We start from the raw sequence: 21636 nt of genomic DNA, 5'->3' as shown, positions 1-21636 counted from the left end.
GAATACATTCAATGTTTTGGCATCAACTACTTCCTATGGGAATTAATTCCACAGGCTCGCCACTCTTCGTGTGAAGAAATGTCTCCTTACCTCATTTTAAAACTGAACAAGGGATAGACTGAATAATTAGAGCTCAGTAACTCTGACCTCAGTAATGGGCAAATTGTTGGAATCAGTTCTGAGGGATAAGATAAATTGTAATTTAGAAAGGCAAAGATTAATTAACGATGATCAACATGGGTTTGTGATGGAGAAGGTGATGTCTCACTACTTCTGTCTGTGTGGAGTTTGCACATTCTCCTCGTGTCTGCGTGGGTTTCCTCCGGGTGCTCTGGTTTCCTCCCACAGTCCAAAGATGTGCGCGTTAGGTTGATTGGCCATGATAAAAATTGACCTTAGTGTCCTGAGATGTGTAGGTTAGCGGGATTAGTGGGGAAAATATGTAGGGATATGGGGGTAGGGCCTGGTGGGAGTTTGGTCGGTGCAGACTCGATGGGCCGAATGGCCTCTTTCTGTACTGTAGGGTTTCTATGATTTCTATGATTACTTTGATTGGAATTTTTGAGAAACTCGGAGAATTGATGAGGATGGTGCAGTTGATGTCATTTACTGGATTTTAGCAAGGCCTTTGACAAGGTCCCACATGGCAGATTAGTTTAAAACATGAAAGCCCAGTGGATCCAGGGGAATGTCGTAAGCTGGATACCACCTTGCTCCATGGAAGGAAACAATTGTTGATAGATGTTTTCGTGACTGGAAGGCTGCTTCCAATGGAGTTCTAATGGACTCAGTGCCAGGTCCTCTGTTTTTTGTGGTATATATTGAAGATTTGGATGTAAACGTAGGGTGAATGATCAAGACGTTTGAAGATGGCATAAAAAAAACTGCACAGTCCATATGAAAGGGGGTTGCTGTAGACTGAAGGACGATATCAATGGATTGGTCAAGTGGCCAGAATATTGACAGATGGAATTCAATCCGGAAAAGTGTCATATGATCTATTTGGTGAGGTCAAGCAAATCAAAGGATTACACAATACATGAGACGATACTGAGAAGAGCAAAGAGGCCTTGGAGTAAGTGTATACAGATCCCTGAAGGCAGCAGGACAGGTTGATAGGTGGTTAAGATGGCATAAGAAATCCTTCCATTTATAAGCTAAGGCACAGAATATGAGAGCAGGGAGGTTTTGCTGGAACAATAGAAAACATTAGCCAAGCCACTAATTGAGTAATTTGTGTAGTTCTGATTACCTTGTCATATAAATGATATAATTGCATTAGAGTGGATACAGAGGAATAGACGAGGATGTTGCTCGGACTGGAAACATTGCTGCTATGAGGAAAGATTGGATAGGCTGGGGTTGTTCATCTTGGAGGAAATGAGGCTGAGGAGAGATTTGGTTGAAATGTACAAAATAGTGAGGCGCCTGGATAGAATGGATAGGAGGAGCCTATTTATCTCAGCAGCAAGATAGTGACTGGGTGGGGGGGATAGGGGGGAGGTGGGATCGGCGGGGGGGCGGGGGGGGGGGCGGTCGGGTAGAGTGAATGGCAGGAAGGTTAGAGGGGAAATGAGAAAAATAATTTTGACCCAGAGGGTTGTGGAGGTCTGGAACTGACTGCCTGAAATGATAATAGAGGTGGACATCCTCAACATTCTCAACTCATTTAAAATATATTTGAATGAGCAGCTGAAGTGCTGTAACCCGCAGGGCCAAATGCTGAAAAATGGTATCTGGTTGGATGGCTTGTTTCTCGGTTGGTGCAGATACAATGGGCCTGATGTCCTCTTTCTGTACCATGAACCTTCTATATTTCTATCACTTAGTCAGTTGTACTCTTAGCTGTTGATGGGCAAATGTTGTTGGTTGGTGTTCAACGCAGCATTAGGAACAATCCACTTTTGGCAGAAATAATACAAAACCAAAATCGTGGAGAGTGCTGAAAATCTGAAATGCAAACGAAAAAAGGAGTTGAAAATGTTCAGCGGGTCTCACCACATGTTCTGATGAAAGGTCATCTCGATCTGGAAGTCTCCACAGATGCTGCCCCACCTGCTATATATTTCCTGCATTTTTTGTTTTTATTCGGCAGAACTATTTGAGCAGCAAATGATACTGATTCAAGAGATGGGTTGCAATCAGGCCCATCTGCTTTATTGGTTCTGTACAATAATATTTTCAGGTAATACACTCAAATTAGTGGAACCTTATGCCTGGGTCCTAACACTTCAAATTCTGGAACATCAGTAAATAATAATCAATAAATAATACTCATCTTTATATAACACACAAACCTCACAATTAATGACTGTTAGGACATTGTGATGAGTGACAAAAATTGGCGAAATTTGGTACAAATATGTATCGATACAGAAAGGCAGAAATGACGTGTTAGTTTAGAGATTTATAGAAATTAGAGAAAGCAAAAGCAAAACCAACACATATTAATAAAACCTTCCACCTTTACATGCATCATTGTTCTCTCGAACTCAACTCAATTAGGTGGGGTCTCTTCTTTAACACTGCCCAAGTACAGAGATTCGAACATTGATGTATGTGTTTGTATGAAGCTGTCAGTGGAAAATGCATCAAGAATGCAAGTTGCTGAGGAGTGAAGATCAGAACGATATGCTGCTGAGTGTCCCAGATGCTGATCTACAGACTGCTGTGAGGTGATGGCTCCAACTCCAGGTTTCTGAGGAGGAAAGTCCCATTGCTGCAGTGAGAGCATTGAGGGATAGAATCAGAATGAATGGGAGCAGTGCAGTGTTTGAGGGCCTTCATTACAGGATGCAGATTCTCCTGAGAGGCCGGCCAACAGGCTCATGAGTGATCGATTGAGCGAACTGACAATGCAGCAGATCGTCAGGCAGAAATCAAACTGCAGAAATGGCAATCTGTTGGATAACCGAGAAACCAACAGAGTGGATACACTTATGGCGACGATGAAGGCAAAATTTCCCTGTCGCATGTTGTATAATGCCAGATCTGTTCACTAATTGTTCACAACTCTGTCTGTTAGCAATAATTGAACTCCAAGCCAGATATTATTGGGTCAACTTTAAAATGGCACATGATTCTACATATTTCAATGATATTTTGTATTTTGAAATGGGGTGAGATTTATGAGATGGAATATGAAACAGGATTAGTCCTAGTGAAGGAGAATGAGCAGCTCTTGCTGTTATTTTACTAACTGAATAATAAGAACAATGGGAGAAGTGAGCACACTCTTAAATTCCTCTCTGAATTTGTTCTGGGTCACAACATAAATACAAGTGTTGCTGCAGGAACTGAGGAGCTGGAGCATCGGCCCAATGTAAGCAATAGCGAATGGAAGGCGATCTTTGAACAACCGATCAATGATGTGATTTAATGTAATGCGTTCATGGATGGAGTACACAGCTTCTGTCATCCACAGCAATATGAAGCTTGCTGATATGCTGAAGAGCAGGATGATGGACTTCCTGCGATTCTCCATCTCTGGATCTTTGTTCTTGTCCTGCTCGCTGTGGTTTCGCAACCTCCTACGGGCTTTATTCGCTAATGTAATATTCCTGACAGTGAGAGCATTGAAGAGCAGGATCAGAACAAATGGGAGCAGTGGAGTTGTCACGCGATGTAACAAGTCAAATGCTTTCCACAAGGGTGAGGTATAGTAGCTGAATTTCACCATGCAGAACAGTGGTATGAAAAAGAAATAGACAGCTTCATATCGAAAATACCAGGGGATGTTCTTCAAACAGCTCAGCCCTGTCACTGCTCCAATTACAATCACTGCAGTTCTCCAGGTGCAATATTTCATTTTCAGCTTCTGACAACAAATGGCCACAAATCGATCAAAGGTAAAACCAACTGTGAACCAAACGGAAAGATCTTTGGCTGCGTGAGTGAGGCAGTCAATGAGACCACACAGGGTAATATTTTCTGTGAATGGATCCGTGGTATAAAGTGGGATAATTTGCTTCAGGATCACATCAGTGAGAATAACAGTGAGATCAGCTGATGCCATTGCCAGTAGGTAGCAGGTGATACAGCGGGAGAGGCCACATTTTCCTCGGATCAAGATCAGAATCACCAAGAGGTTAACTGTGAAAAATCAAAGAAAACATAGAATCAGAAAAGATATTCACCAAACTAACAAGAACTGACATGATTTTGTGTGGAATTTGTAGTGTCTCTACTGCAATCAGGAAATAGTTCTTCATCACTGGGCCATTTGTAGTTTTAATAAACAGAGTCTGATTCTCAGAGGTGGACAGCCCTAACAATTGAGGTTGATACACAGGATTGGGCAATATTATCAAATGGAGATCCTTGTCTGGGTCTGGCTAGTGTTATGAAATGGAGTTTGATCAGCAGGCATGGGCTGTACCATCAAATGAATATTGATACCCCATAATTGAAACTTGATATCAAATGACAGCTAAAGCACTGATTTGGAGACTATCAAATGGAGCCTGCTTTCTGGACATGGACAGTGCCATCACATGGAGAACTATTCACAGACCTCACAATTTGTATCAAATTACAGCTATTGTCCTCACCCAGACAGTGCCATCAAAAGGAGACTTGCTGTTCAGAACTGGACAATGAGTCTGCACTGTGAGTGCTGCCTGGTTGTGTGAGAGTGCTTTTGGAGTTGGGTGGAAACAGGGAGTTGAAGTTATAAGGATATAAGTAGTCATTAAACTTTCTTTCAGGGTTAGCTAAATTAGTTCTTTAATTGGGAAGTTAAAAGCTGCACTTTAGTTCGTGCATTCCTGAAACAGGAGTCAGCTGAGTCAGTTCTCAGCTGGACCTCTGTTTGCCCAATTGTACAACTGGTTCAAACCAGTTCCAGGACATTGTAGGTAGAAACCTATAAAAACAGAAGCCAGTAAATGCTGCTCAGTCTGCACTGTGAGTGCTGCCTGGCTGTGTGAGAGTGCTTCTGAAGTTGGGTGGAAACAGGGAGTTAGGTGAAACAGGCAGCAGAGGCCGTAAGGGAGAATGCTGATTGGTCACTAAGTGTTACTCTTGTTTCTCTGAAATTGACAATGAGTTTGGACGAAAAAACACTTAAAAGTGACATCACAGGAGGGCTGTGATTTGATTGGCTAATAGGAGCTGTGCTAAGTTTGAAAATCCATTTAAATTACTGGTTCAAAATTGTGTTTGAGACTGAGGTAATAAGGAGATATGTAATAAAAAAAAGTTTAAATAAAAACCAAATTAAAAAACTAATGAAATAAAATAGAGATGGAGGGTCAGGTGATGTGTTGCTCATGCATGACATGTGAGCTGGTGGACCCCATTGTGGTTCCCAGTGAGCACATCTGTAGTAAGTGTTAGTTGCTTGAGGAACTCCAGCTCAGAGTGGATGAGCTGGATTCTGAGCTTTGGACGCTGCAACATTATCCACTAGTTGAGGAATGGATCCCAAGGAAAAGAAGGGAGCAGCCTGGGACAGAGCCTACTAGGGAACAGGCAATTCTGGATTTGGTGATATGGATGAGGCAGACTTGATTGGGGAACTTAAGGTGAAGGAACCCTTAGGAAGCAGTGACTACAATATGATAGAATTTACCCTGCAGTTTGAGAGGGAGAAGCTGGAATCAGAAGTAACAGTATTACATTTAAATAAAAGTAACTGCAAAGACATGAGGGAGGAGCTGGCCAGAGTTGACTGGAAAGGGAGCCGAGCAGGGAAGACAGTGGAAGAGCAATGGCAGGAGTTTTTGGGGATTATTTGGGAGGAATAACAGAAATTCATCCCAAGGAGGAGGAAACATGCAAAGGGGAGGATGAGGCATCCATGGCTGATGAGGGAAGTCAAGGACAGCATGAAAGCAAAAGAAAAAGCATACAAAGTGGTGAGGATTAGTGGGAAGCCAGAGGATTGGGAAGCCTTAAAAGCGAGCAGAGCACAACTAAAAAAGCAATAAGGGGAGAGAAGATGAAATATGAGTGTAAGCTAGCTAGTAATATAAAAGAAGATAGGAAGAGTTTTTTTCACTACATAAAAGGTAAGAGAGAGTAAACATGGGATCACTGGAAAATGAGGTTGGAGAAGTAATAATAGGAAAGAAAGAAATGGCAGAGGAAGTGAATAGTTACTTTGCCTCAGTTTTCACGGTGGAAGACATCAGTGGGATACCAGAGCTCCAGGAGAATCAGGGGGCACAGGTGAGTGCAGTGCCCATCACGAAGGAGAAGGTTCTGGGGAAACTGAAAGGTCTGAAGGTGGATAAATTACCTGGACCAGATGGACGACAGCCCATGGTTCTAAAAGAGATAGCTGAGGAAATTGTGGAGGCATGGGTGGTTATCTTTCAGGAATCACTGGAGGCAGGGAGGCTCCCAGAGGACTGGAATGTCGCTAATGTAATACCACTGTTTAAGAAGGGAGGAGGCAGCAGATGGGAAATTAGAGGATGGTTAGCCTGACTTTGGTCATTAGCAAGATTTGAGAGTCCATTATTAAAGATGAGATCGCAAAGTACTTGGAAGTGCATGATAAAATAGGACTGAATCGGCATAGCTTCGTCAAGGGAAGGTCATGTCTGACAAGAGGAAGTAACAAGAAAGTTAGATAAAGGAGAACCAGTGGACATGATTTATTTAGATTTCCAGAAGGCTTTTGACAAGGTGCCACATAGGAGACTGTTTAAATAAGTTAAGAGCCCATGGTGTTCAGGGTAACATCCTGCCATGGATAGAGGATTAGCCGATTGGCAGCAGGAAGAATGTGGGGATAAAGGGGTCTTTTTAAGGCTGGCAGCCGGTGACTAATGGTGTGCCTCAGAGGTCGGTGATGCGACCACAACTTTTCACAATATACATTAACGATTTGGAAGAAGGAACTGAAAGCACTGTTGCTAACTTTGCAAATGATACAAAGATATGTAGAGGGACAGGTAGTATTGAGGAAGCAGAGGGGCTGCAGAAGGACTTAGACAGGTTAGGAAAGTGGGCAAAGAAGTGGCAGATGGAACACAATGTGGAAAAGTGCGAGGTTACGCACTATGGAAGGAGGAATGGAGACATCGGGTCTGATTTTACCATTTTCATTCTAAGTGCCGAATCTGGGCGTAATGCAGATCCGACTTGGAAATCTGCTTTCAGGTGCCCCCATACGCTCTCAGCCATCTCCAGTCCCATTCGCGCTGTAGGTGGGGCTCAGCACGGCCGAAACGATCGGAGCTCTGAACTGTGCATGCGCAGTGTGGAAAAAAATTTGAAAAAGCGCGCCCATATCAGATTGCTCCCGGGCTGCAGAAAGCGGAGAAAGCGGCCCGGGAGCGACAAGCGGGAGAGATGGTGCACACACACATGACTGTCCCCCTTATCCACCCCCCCCCCCCCACTACCCACACACATCACGGTCCCCCTTATCACCCCCCCACTACATACACACATCACTGTCCCCCTAATCCACCACCCCCACTACCCACACACATCACTGTCCCCCTTAACACCCCCCCACTACCCACATACATCACTGTCCCCCCTATCGCCCCCCACTACCCACAGACATCACAGTCCCCCTTATCCACCTCCCCTACTACCCACACACATCACTGTCCCCCTTATCCACCCCCCCACTACCCACACACATCACTGTCCCCTTTATCCACACCCCCCACTACCCAGACCGATCGCCACCCCTGCCCCCCTCCCCTCACCACCGATCGCCCGCAGAGTTGCAGCGGACCCCCCTGCCCCCCCCACCAGAGATCCATCTGCGCCCCCCCCCCCCCCCGGCCGCCACCAGAGATCCATCTGCCCTTCAGAAGCTGGAGCGTCCATTTCAGACTTTTATTTAGCAGGTCCATTACGGCGTGGTTCCGGATTGGCAAACAGGGTGGGAAGGGGGAAATGCTGATAAAGTTGGGCGGGCAGTTCATTAATTTCATTTAAATGCATGCAAATGTATTCAAATTGTCGTTGCGCCCATTTTGGGCGCGAATCGATTTGCCGCCATTCCCAGGTTTCGGTAAAGTGGCAATCTGCGCGGATGCGGGTGTGGATCGTGATAATGGCCTCTCACCCGACTTTACCACGTTTTCACGCCCGTGGTAAAATAGAGCTCATAGACTTTTTTCTAAATGGGAAATGCTTAGGAAATCAGAAGCACAAAGGGACTTGGGAGTCCTTCTTCAAGATTGTCTTAAGGTTAACGTGCAGGTTCAATCGGCAGTTAGGAAGGCAAATGCAATGTCAGCATTCATGTAGAGCGGGCTAGAATACAAGAGCAGGGATGTACATCTGAGGCTGTATAATGCTCTGGTCAGACCCCATTTGTAATATTGTGAACAGTTTTGGGCCCCGTATCTAAGGAAGGATGCGCTTGGAAAGGATCCAGAGGAGGTTCACAAAAATGATCCCTGGAATGAAGAGCTTGTTGTATGAGGAACAATTGAGGACTCTGGGTCTGTACCCGTTGAAGTTAAGAAGGATGAGGATGGATCTTATTGAAACTTACAGGATACTGCGAGGCCTGGATAGAGTGGACGTGGAGAGGATGTTTCCGTTAATAGGAAAAACAAGAGCCAGAGGGCACAACCATAGACGAAAGGGCCGATCCTTTTAAACAGAGATGAAGAGGGATTTCTTCAGCCAGAGGGTGGTGAATGTGTGGAACTCTTTGTCGCAGAAGGCTGTGGAGTCCAGGTCACTGAGTGTCTTTAAGACAGACATAGGTAGGTTCATGATTAATAACGGGATCAGGGATTATGGGGAAAAAGTAGGAAAATGGGGATGAGAAAAATATCAGCCACGATTGAATGGCAGAGCAGACTCGATGGGCCGAGTGGCCTAATTCTGCTTCTATGTTTTATGGTCTTATGACAATAAATGGAGATATTGCTGGATCTCGACAGTCCAAACAAATGGATTTTATTCATTTATTTTTGTTATTTATTTTGTTTTTATTTGTGTCACAAGTAGGCTCATATTAACACTACAATTTACTGTGAAAGTCCCCTAGTTGTCACACTCCAGCGCCTGTTCGGGTACACTGAGGGAAAATTTAGTATGGCTAATGCACCTAACCAGCACGTCTTTCAGATGAGGGAGGAAACTGGAGCACCAGGTGGAAACCCATGATATACGGGGAGAACATGCGGACTCCACACAGACAGTGGCCAAAGGCGGCAATCGAACTAGGGCGCCTTGCGCTGTGAGACAGCAGTGCTAACCACTGTGCCACCGTGCTGTCCCTAAGTTTAAACTCTGGACTTGAGAAATTATTTCAAAATGTGTCTATCCTCTGTATATGTTATCACATGGAACAATATTGACAAACAAGAATAGACATGTTCTCTTTAAATATTCCTTGCATTGGGCAGGAAACAAACTTCCCAGATCGGTATTTTATGGTCCAACGAGATTGGATTTTAAAACTCATGATTTACACGAGGAAGTTCTCCAGATTAACAGAGTAAATGGATTGACAAGGGAAGGGCCGTGGATGTCGTCTACATGGATTTTAGTAAAGCATTTGACAAGGTCCCTCTTGGTAGGCTGGTGCAAAAGGTTAAATCTCACGGGATCAAAGGTGAACTAGCTAGGTGAGTACAGAACTGGCTTGGCCATAGAAGACAGAGGGTAGCAGTGGAGGGGCCTTTTTCTGATTGGAGGTCTGTGACTCGTGGTGTTCTGCAGGGCTCTGTACTGGGACCTCTGCTGTTTGTGATATATATATAAATGATTTGGAAGAAGATGTAGCTGGTCTGATTAGTAAGTTTGCGGATGACACAAAGATTGCTGGAGTTGCGGATAGTGATGAACATTGTCAGAGAATACAGCAGAATATAGATAGGCTGGAAAATTGCGCGGAGAAGTGGCAGATGGAATTTAATCCAGATAAATGCAAAGTGATGCATTTTCGTAGATCTAATGCAGGAGGGAGCTATGCAAAAAATGGCAGAACCATCAGGAGTATAGACACACAGAGGGATCTGGGTGTGCAAGTCCACAGATCCTTAAAGGTGGAAAAGGTGGTGAAGAAGGCATATGGCATGCTTGCCTTTATTGGACGGGGCATAGAGTATAAAAGTTGGCATATGATGTTGCAGTTATATAGAACATTGGTTAGGCCACATTTGGAATACTGCATCCAGTTCTGGTCACCACACTACCAGAAGGATATGGAAGCTTTGGAGAGAGTGCAGAAAAGGTTTACCAGGATGTTGACTGGTATGGAGGGTATTAGCGATGAGGTGAGATTGAGTAAACTCGGGTTGTTCTTCCTGGAAAGACGGAGGTTGAGAAACGACCTAATAGAAGTTTATAAGATGATGAAGGGCATAGATAGGGTGAACAGTTGGAAGCTTTTTCCCAGGTCACAAATGACAAACACAAGAGGTCACAAGTTCAAGGTAAGGGGGGCAAGGTTCAATACAGATATGTGGGGGACGTATTTTACACAGAGGGTGGTGGGGGCCTGGAATGCACTACCAAGCAAGGTGGTTGAGACAGACACGCTAGGATCATTTAAGACTTATCTAGATAGCCACATGAATAGACTGGGAACAGAGGGATACAAACGGATGGTCTAGTTCGGAACACATGATCGGTGCAGGCTTGGAGGGCCAAAGGGCCTGTTCCTGTCTTGTATTGTTCTTTGTTCTTTGTTAAACCCAGACACACATATGTGTAAACCGGGCAAAGGGGCTACAATAACCATCTTTAACAAATGTGGCTATAAGAACACAATTCGCGCCATTCTTAATGACAAGTCAAAATTCATATCCATTGGACCAGTCACTAAGCCGGATCAGACAGCCCTGCTCGAAAGCAAGATGCAAAAACATTTGTTGGGCTTGTGCAAAAATAACAAATTGATGATGGTACACAGTAAAGGATTCGTCCTCGCATTCACTACATCGGTGTATTTTTGGGATACCCAATACACACAGAAGTGCTTATGCCCTTTCTTATCTCTGACTGGTTTGGAATAATATGACTTGGCCAAATGGTTGGTTGAGTTTCTACAACCATCTCTGAGCAAATTTTCCACATATACAGTGAAGGATTCCTTCACCATTGCAAATGCTAGATAGGACGTGCACATATATATAACAGTGCTGAATCCAGGTGCTCGTTCAACATTGCTAGCCGATTCACAAATTCATGGATCAGTTTTAATTACACCATGTATGACCAGACGGATACTGTTGCTATGTGAACCCATCTAGGCCCAAATTTCTATGAGAACCCTGTATTAAATGGAATGCCACTTAACTTTCCACAGCTTGCATATTTCGGATATATTTGCTCTATTTGAATGCACAGCTTTGTGCAAGAATTTCCTTATACAGCGTAATGTGTTCCATCCTGCTCTCAAATTCACGGTGAAATGTCGAAGTCAAATGTGCTCCCTTCCTTCGATGTGCTAGTTGAGAATTTTGCGAGTGGTTTCTCAACTACCAAAGACTGGAGTAGTCATCAATGTGTAGGGCATGAAGTGTGTTCCAGTCGGGGTTGCGGGATGTCAGACAGTGCGTGTTATCTTTTGGGGTCTGTATGAGTGGCAGTGATTCTTCCGATGTCGGTCTATTGTGTGCGTTGAAGGGAATGTTTTGCGTGTGGACATTAGGAAGTTCACTGTGTGCTAGCCCAGGAAACCAGTACATCTGTGTTGGTCTCAACACACGACGGCACAGAGTCGCTGAGCAGAAACTGACAGCCAAGTTCCGCACACATGAGGACGGCCTCAACCGGGATATTGGGTTCATGTCACCCTATCTGTAATCCCCACAGCTTGCCTGGATTTGCAGAGTCTCACTGGCTGTCCTGTCTGGAGACAATACACATCTCTTTAACCTGTCTTAATGCTCTCTCCACTCACATTGTTTGTACCTTTAAGACTTGATTAACTGTAAGTATTCGCATTCCAACCATTATTCTGTAAATTGAGTTTGTGTCTTTATATGCCCTGTTTGTGAACAGAATTCCCACTCACCTGAAGAACGAGCTCAAGGCTCCGAAAGCTTGTGGCTTTTGCTACCAAATAAACCTGTTGGACTTTAACCTGGTGTTGTTAAACTTCTTACTGAGTCTCAACATCCCAGAAATAATCCTCAGGACTTCCTCGAGGTGAATACCCGCCATGTTTGTGAGGCGTCTCATTAGCCAGGTTCAACAGCAGTCCTCTGCTGTTAGATGGACTAATGAAACAGTATGTAATGTGTTGGCCCTATTGCCCAGGTGGCACCTACCAGCTTCTGTATGTCAATTCATTTCCCAGCAGATTTCTATTACTTGGATTAGCAGTCCGATGGCTGGGGTTCACATAACTTCTTGACAGCATCAGTTCATAAGCTTCCAGTTTTGAAATAAATGTTGTGTGAGGGGAAGATGGTTCAGGTAAAGATTACTGCCTTCCTTCTGGTCTGAATGATTGACGGAAGTAATGTTTTTGGAAGGAAATTTTTAAACTGATACAGGGATTTGATAGGGCAACTCAGCGTTGACCAGACATTTAACTGGACCAATCTATACTTTGGCTACAAAACGGGTCAGAGCATGGGAACTGAGTGACGAATAATACAGCTTCTGAATTCCCAAAGCCTTTCCACCAACTGCAAGACACAATTCAGGAGTGTGCTGGAATTATCTCCACCTGTCTGGATTGGTGCATCTCCAGCAACACTAGGGAGGGGCCACTCCATCCAGACAAAAGCTATCCGCTTGATTGGTGCCCTGGCCGTCATTTTATACATTCACCCACTTCTCTACCTGTGCAGAATGGCTGCAGTGTGTATTATCTTCAAGATACAATCCAGCAACTCGCCAAATTTTATTCGACAGCACCTTCAAAACCCACGTTATCTATCAAGAAGGAAAAGGGCAGCACACATGCGAACACCTGCAAGATCCCCTGCAAATCACTCACAACCCGGACTTTGAACTATATCCAGTATTCCTTCCTATCACTGGATCAAAATCCTTGAACTCTCTTCCTAACAGCATTGTGGATGTACCTACACCTCATGGACTGGTGGTTGTTCGAGAACGTAGCTGAACATCAACTTCTCAATGGCAATTACGAATCGACAATAAAAGCTGGCCTTGTCAGCGACACTCAAGTCCATCGGCAAATAAAAATATACAAGGAAGATATTTCATTCAGTTAGGAAGTTAGAACAAGAACAAAGCTTAAAATGATTTTAAATTATGGAAACTGAAAAACAGTGCTTCATAAAAACTGTTGGGGGAATCTATGACATTCTTCCCTGAAAATGCTGTGATCAAGACACACATCAAGGAAATTATCATTTTGTTTCATGAGTTTATTAATACATGGAAAGATATTTGGAAATTAATTTAATTTAAATTAATTTAAAGAAGAGTAATAATTGGTTAACAAACAGAAAGCAAAGAGTGGGGGTAAATGGGTGTTTTTCTGGTTGGCAATCAATGACCAGTGGTATGCCTCAGGGATCAGTGGTGGGACCACAATTGTTTACTATTTACACAGATGATTTGGAGTTGGGGACCAAGTGTAGTGTGTCAAAATTCGCATATGACACTAAGATGTGTGGCAGAGCAAAGTGTGCAGAGAACGCTGAAAGTCTGCAAAGGGACATAGGTAGTCTCAGTGAGGAGGCGAGGGTCTGGCAGATGGAGTACAATGTTGGTAAACGTGAGGTCATCCATTTTGGTAGAAATAACAGCAAAATGGACTATTATTTAAATGGTAAAAAATTGCAGCATGCTGCTGTGCAGAAGGACCTCGGTGTCCTTGTGCAGGAATCTCAAAGAGTTGGTTTGCAGGTGCAGCAGATAATTAAGAAGGCAAATGGAATTTTGTCCTTCATTGAGAGTGGGATGGAGTTTAAAAAGAGCAAGATTATGTTGCAGCTGTATAAGGTGCTGGTGAGGCCACACCTGAGTAATGTGTACAGTTTTGGTCTCCTGACTTGAGAAAGGATATATTTGCACTGGAGGGGGTGCAGAGGAGATTCACTAGGTTGATTCCGGATTGGAGAGGGTTGGCTTATGAGGAGAGACTGAGTAGACTGGGGCTATACTCATTGAAATTCAGAAGGATGAGGGGAGATTTTATAGAAACATATAAGATTATGAAGGGAATAGATAAGATAGAAGCAGAGAAGTTGTTTCCACTGGTAGGTGAAACTAGAACTAGGGGGCATAGCCGCAAAATAAGGGGGAGCAGATTTAGGGCTGAGTTGAGGAACTTCTTCACACAAAGGGTTGTGAATCTGTGGAATTCCATGCCCAGTGAAGCAGTTGAGGCTATCTCATTGAATGTTTTTAAGACAAGGATAGAAAAAGTTTTGAACAGTAAAGGATTCATAGAATCATAGAAACCATACAGTGCAGAAAGAGGCTATTTGGCCCATCGAGTCTGCACCGACCACAATCTCACCCAGGCCCTACCCTCTTATCTCTACATATTTACCCTAATCCCTCTAACCTACGCATCTCAGGACACGAAGGGGCAATTTTAGCATGGCCAATCAACCTAATCCACACATCTTTGGAATTAATGGTTATGGTGAGTGGGTGGGTAAGTGGAGCTGAGTCCACAAAACGGTCAGCCATGATCTTATTGAATGGCGGAGCAGGCTCGAGGGGCCAGATGGCCTACTCCTGCTCCTCGTTCTTATGTTCTTATGTTTGTATAATGAGGCTTTAGTCGTTGAGTGGCTGACTAGTATTTGTCTGTTCTTATTAAATCATTGGAATGTAGGCCATGAGCCGGAAACCAGCGAGTGATGGTTACAATGTTTTAATAGAGTCATGATTGAAAAGAAAAGCAGAACAGTTGATTCAGAAAGAAATTCATATGGACTTAAATATACAAGTTACCACATTCAGCCACCAATTTTATTGCACCCCAGATACACTCGCTTCCACCTTCTTCCATTGGGAAAAATGTAAAAACGTCTGAAAACACGTACCAACAGACTCAATAACAGCTTCTTCCCTGCTGCCATCAGACTTTTGAATGGTCCTGTCATATATTAAGCCAATCTTTCTCTTCACCCTACCTGTAACTGCAACACTATGTTCTTCACCCTATCATTTTCATCTACCCTGTGTACTTTATGAATGGTATGTTTTGCCTGTAAAGCATGTAAGGAACTGTACTTTTAATTGCATCCCAGTACATGTGACAATAAATCAAATTAAATCATTGCAAATTAAGCATTGTTCATTCCAATGAGTGAGATTGCTTTAGATAAATAAGCTCAACTGATAAATAATTTGGGGACAGAGGCAGCAGAGAGAAACTATATCACAGTCACTTCAGTGAAACACCGTGCAGGAGGAATCATCTGATTGATCTGAAGTCCATCCTCCACCTTAAGCACCCAATGTCTCTATCAGGTGGTTGCACCATGTATCATCTAAATGACATGCCATATGTTAGGGAAAGAAGAGGGAAGGCAGAGTTTTCCACTTTCCCAATGCGGATTTGGCAGGCTATTTAATAAAAAATGTGGCGGCACGGTGGCACAGTGGTTAGCACTGCTGCCTCACCGCTCCAGGGACCTGGCATCCATTCCCGGGTTGGGTTACTGTCTGTGTGGAGTTTGCATGTTCTCCTGTGTCTGCATAGGTTTCCAACAGATGCGCCAGTCTCCTCCTGCAGTCCAAACTGTGCAGGTTAGGTGCATTGGCCATGCTAAATTGCTCCTTAGTGTCCCAGGGTGCATAGGTTAGAGAGATTAGTGGACTAAGTATGTAGGGTTACAGGGATACAGCCTCGGTGGGATTGCTGTCAGTGCAGACTCGAATGGACTCCTTCTGCCATTGTAGGGATTCTATGATTCTACGAAAATAGTCAGAACAAGAGAATCCCTACAGTGCAGAAAGAGATTGTCAGGAAGAGCATCTTACCCAGGCCCTCTCCTCTGTCCTATAATGCTGCACATTTACCATGGCTAATCTAGCTAATCTACACATCCTTAGACTGTGGGCGGATACCAGAGCATCGCACCCAGAGGACCCCTATGCAGACATGGGGAGAACATGCAAACTCCACACCGTCACCTCAGGCCAGAATTATACCCAGGCCTCTGACTCTGTGGGGCAGCAGTGCTAACCACTGTGCCACCATGCCATTGTTGCATTTATATGATGCATTACAACAACTTGCTAAAACTTCTGCTACAACATCTCCAAAATTTTCAATGACTACCACTCAGACGTACATGGGCAGGTGAACACCAGCACCGCAGTTTCCCCTACTCGACTTGGAGACGTGTGACTTTTCCTTTTTCAGCCTGGGTTAAATTCCTGGAATTCCCTACCCAACAAAGTTGTGGAATCACTTTTGGCACATGATTTCCCAGAGCTCAAGTGGTAATTTTACCACCTTGTCAAGGATAACTAATACATTCTGGTCTTCCTGCGACACCCATGTTCCAATAATGAATGTAATAAAAAAAGCTAGAACTTGTCCCGGCATAGCTGGATCACAGAATTTACCATGGTATAACTTACAGTGAGAAACGTTAAAAAGAAATTTAAAATGATCAACAAAAATACATTCCATTGAACAAGCAAAAATCTTGACTCTTTCAGATCTTATAGATCAGTTTAGTGTTTTATTTTACATTTGTTGAGATAAAACTTTGAATACATTTGTATTTGGTTGTGGAGGTAACTTTGGTAACTCAGAAGACTAAGGAAATTTGGTATGTCAGCTACGACTCTCACCAACTTTTACAGATGCACTGTAGAATGCATTCTTTCTGGTTGGATCACAGTTTGGTATGGCTCCTGCTCTGCCCAAGACTGCAAGGAACTACAAAAAGTCGTGAACATAGTCCAATCCATCGAGCAAACCAGCCTCCGATCCATTGACTCTGTCTACACTTCCTGCTGCCTCAGCAAAGCAGCCAGCATAATTAAAGACCCCATGTACCCTAGACATTCTCTGTTCCACCTTCTTCCGTTGTGAAAAAATACAAAAGTCTGAGGTCACGTACCAACTGACTCAAGAACAGCTTCTTCCCTGCTGCTCAGACTTTTGAATGGACTTACCTTGCATTAAGTTGATCTTTCTCTGCACCCTAGCTATGACTGTAACACTACATTCTGCACTCTCTCGTTTCCTTTTCTATGTACGGTATGTTTTGTCTGTATAGCGTGCAAGAAACAATACTTTTCACTGTATGTTAATACAGGTGACAATAATAAATCAAATCAAATAAATAAATTCCACACCAATTGCTAAACACTAGGCACACAGCTGATTCCTTAACTGCAGTAATCATAGAAATCATAGAAACCCTACAGTGCAGAAAGAGGCAATTTGGCCCATCGAGTATGCACTGACCACTATCCCACCCAGGCCCTACCCCATATCCCTACATATTTACCCACTAATCCCTCTAACCTACGACACTAAGGGGCAATTTTTTAGCATGGCCAATCAACCTAACCTGCACATCTTTGGACTGTGGGAGGAAACCGGAGCACCCGGAGGAAACCCACGTAGACACGAGGAGAATATGCAAACTCCACACAGACAGTGACCCAAGCTGGGACTTGAACCCAGGTCCCTGGACCTGTGAAGAAGCAGTGCTAACCACTGTGCGACCGTGCCACCCATATTCCAATTATTCCAACGAAGCTTTGTTTTCCAGGATTACTCTCTACCATAATATCAGTTGGGTGCCCACCTTTCAAACTCCCTTCTTCAAGGACCTGGTGATATATGCAGAACAATACAAGAATGAGACACGGACCCCAGTTCTCGCTGTTTGGTTCATTTTGCCATTGAATTAATTGGCTTCCATATCGTTTGAATATGAATCATTTCACCTACACAGCAGTTTCACCAGGGGCTCCAATAAAGTCCCAAGGAAGTTACAAATACATTTTAGAAACCGGTGCCGTAATTGGAATGAGCGATGGATGATTTAAAAAACTCCTGTGATCATCACGGCGAAAGCTGCTCTCCAGTTACATCAGGGATTATTCGTGAGAGAAGAAGAGGCAGAGTAACAGAATGGAGAATAACGCGGCAGCAGAGCAAGAGATAGAGACACAGGGAGAGAGAACACATACAGCGAAATACATCCAGAAGCACAGCAAAGAACGATAATTACAATGAGACTCATACATCGAGAGAGAACGAGAAACAAAAACCTAAGAAGAGAGAAACAGTCTGAGCGCAAGATAGATTCCGAGACAGATACAAGGATGGAAAAAAATCAATTTGGACTGTTCATCTCAACCAGTTCATCACAATATCATATAATTTCAACACACTGGGTTTGGAGCGTGGGGAATGGTGTTGGATAGGCAGAAGATAATTTGACAGAATATTATTGCAATTCTTACTGTCTGTTGATTCCAGTAATTCTATTAAAGCAGTGCAGATTCAGGATTTTCTATAGGTAGAACTCAGCGAAAAGCAACTGAATACCAAGTGCGCCAATCAGCAGCAGTTTGTTGCAGTCAGTACGGTTCTCACACTCCGCCATAAACCTGGAGCCAATACTCGATCAGTATCAGAGATTATCAGGGAAATCGAAGAGACAGCAACACTTAGAGACTCACATTAATATAGTCTGTGTATGTGAGTTGGGTGACAATCGGGAATGTAGCATTCTTTGGACTGATATCACGAGCGGGATATTAGCAATCAGGTGAAGGCAACAACCTTCCACTATCAGCAAGAGCAGCAACACAGTCACTTACCTGGGATAGCGACGGCAGCAAGAATAGGGTAGAAAATCTTCCGTACCTGTGTAAGTTCCATGCCAGGAATAGTTTAGTTGTACAGTCTGTAACTCGCACTCCGACTCAGTCCCAGACCCACCTTCAAAACACATTGAGGGAGGCTCCTATTTCTAGAGGGGAGCAGGGTCCCCACGAGACACAGAGATGGGGGAGGCGGCGGCGGGGGGCGGGGGGAGGGGGGAGGGGGGATGGTTACATCATATTTCGTATTCCTCACAATCAGTTACACACAAGATTGGCAGCCACTGTCAAGGGTATTGTATAATATCATACGTTAATCTATATACAAAAGATGAGAAGTCTTGCGAAACTTCGTCATTAAACTGATGTCAATGAAGTCAGAACATGATCATCTTTGCATCCAAGTGAGTAACTGTTGCACAATTAAAAGTAGAAACGTAAATAATTAAAGATCCTTAAAAATATAGGTTCATGATATTAATGACAGGAGGGGCAAACACCTGTGACTGAATCCTGTAAAAAAAACATGTTGTTCGAACAGAACCCGGCTCCTGAAATCCACAAACAGATGTTGGCATCATGCGATGTGGATGAGGGTTGAGTCATTAAAACACAAAGAGGCTGCAAGATAAGAAAACATTAACACTGGTAAAGAGACACACTGGCATCAATAATGGACCATTGCAAACCACTGTGGAGCTCAGAATAGAGAGAGATGGGGCAGCAGAGAGCTGCCGTGCAAATACAGCGAACCACACAACCCAAGAACAAATACAACACAGAATGAGAAAGGGAGAAATAGAGAGACGGACAGAGGCAGAGAAAAGAGACAAAGGATGAGAAAACAAACGAGAGGCAGAGACTGAGAAAAACGAAAAGAAAGGGAGAGAAAGAGGACAGAGAGAGAGTCGGACAGTGTGTGAAATAGGGGCAGTGACATTCCAAGACCGAAGACGGGAGGGACAGAAAAACAGAGCGATAGACATAGAGGCTCGTATAGATAGATAGACAGACGGACGGGCAGACGGACGGACAGTGCGATACAGAGACAGACAGAAAAAGAGAGAGGGGAAGAGGGACACGTCACAAATTCTCACAGTTCAAACCAGGCACATCACTGGCCTCACCCCACATTTTCGCTGGCGAAGAATTGCAAATCACTGATACCAGCCATATGGTCACTATCCATCAGGAATCTCACGTGTTCTGTCAGAGGAACGTTTCGGCTGGGCTATATCATATATGATGTGGAGATGCCGGCGTTGGACTGGGGTAAACACAGTAAGAGTTTTAACAACACCAGGTTAAAGTCCGACATGTTCATTTGGTAGCAAATGCCATTCACTTTCGGAGCACTGCTCCTTCATCAGATGGAGTGGATATCTGCTCTCAAAACAGATATCCACTCCATCTGAGGAAGGGGCAGCGCTCCAAAAGCTAATGGCATTTGCTAACAAATAAACCTGTTGGAATTTAACCTTGTGTTGTTAAAAGTCTTACTATGTCATTTAACCCTGGAGCCTGTTCCACTATTCGATGAAACGATGATTATATTTGTGACCTAATTTCAGTTGCAGATTTGCTTCTTATGTTTTAATACGTTTGGTCAATAAAATCTGAAAATGCCAGATTTAAAATTAACAACTGACCAACATCTACTGCAACTGACTTTATCAGCGGGCTAAGGAATTTCGGCATGCCCGTTAGACTGTCACCAATTTTTACAGATGCACCATAGAAAGCATAAATTCCAGATGTATCACAGCTTGGTATGGTCTGCTCTGACCAAGACAGCAAGAAACTACAAAGCGTTGTGAAGTAGCCCAGTCCATTACGCAAACCAGTCTCCCATCTATTGACCCTTCTACATTTCCCACTGCCTCAGAAAAGCAGCCAGAATAATCAAGGACTCCATGCACCCTGACATACACTCTTCCACCTTCTTCCGTCGGAAAAAAAAGATACAAAAGTCTGAGATCACCTCCCAACCCATTCAAGAACATTTTCTTCCCTGCCACCATCAGATTTTTGAATGGACCCACCTTAGAAATCATAGAAACCCTACAGTGCAGAAAGAGGCCATTGAGTCTGCACCGACCACGATCCCATCCAGGCCCTCTCCCCATATCCCTACATATTTACCTGCTAATCCTTCTAACCTACGCATCCCGGGACAGTAAGGGGCAATTTAGCATGGCCAATTAACCTAACCCGCACCTCTTTGGACTTTAATATAACCTTATATATAACCTTATAATCAGTTGATCTATCTCTACACCCTAGCTATGACTATAACACTATATTTTGCACTCTGCCTTTACATATCCCCTCTGTCCTCAATGCTTTGTCTGTCTAGCACGCAAGAAACAATACTTTTTACTGTATACCAATACATGTAATGATAAAAATCAAATCAAACAAATCAGTAAGAGAGTTGAAACACTTTACCCGCCCCCCCCACCCCCTTTTGTGCTGGAAGTTTTCCCCAGTTGCACTCCCAAAAGCTTTTTGCAAAATTGCATTCATTGGATGTGGGCATAATTGGCCAGGTCAGTATTTATTGGCAATATTTAATTGCCCTTGAGAAAGTGGTGGTAAGCTACTTCCTTGAATGGCTGCAGTTGATGTGGTGTAGGTACACCCACAGTGCTGTTAAGGACAGAGTTCCAGGATTTTGACATAGTGACAGATAAGGGACTGGAATATAGTTGCAAGTCAGAATGGCATGTGGTTTGGAGGGAACTTTGGAGGTGGTGTTCCCTTGCACCTGCTGCTCTTGTCCTTCTAGATGGTAGAAGTCATGGGCTCGGAAGATGCGGTCAAAAGGACCTTGGTGAGTTGCAGCAGTGCATCTTTTGGATGGCTCATGTGGCTGGCAATGTTTGTTGGTAGTGGATGGAACAAATGTTGAAGATGGTGCATGATATGGAAATAAAGCTGGCTGCTTTGTCCTGGATG

This window comes from Mustelus asterias, chromosome 4 (genome assembly GCF_964213995.1).
Source record: "Mustelus asterias chromosome 4, sMusAst1.hap1.1, whole genome shotgun sequence".
Taxonomy (NCBI): domain Eukaryota; kingdom Metazoa; phylum Chordata; class Chondrichthyes; order Carcharhiniformes; family Triakidae; genus Mustelus; species Mustelus asterias.
The sequence above is the reverse complement of the archived record's forward strand: the minus strand, read 5'-3'. Positions refer to the sequence as shown.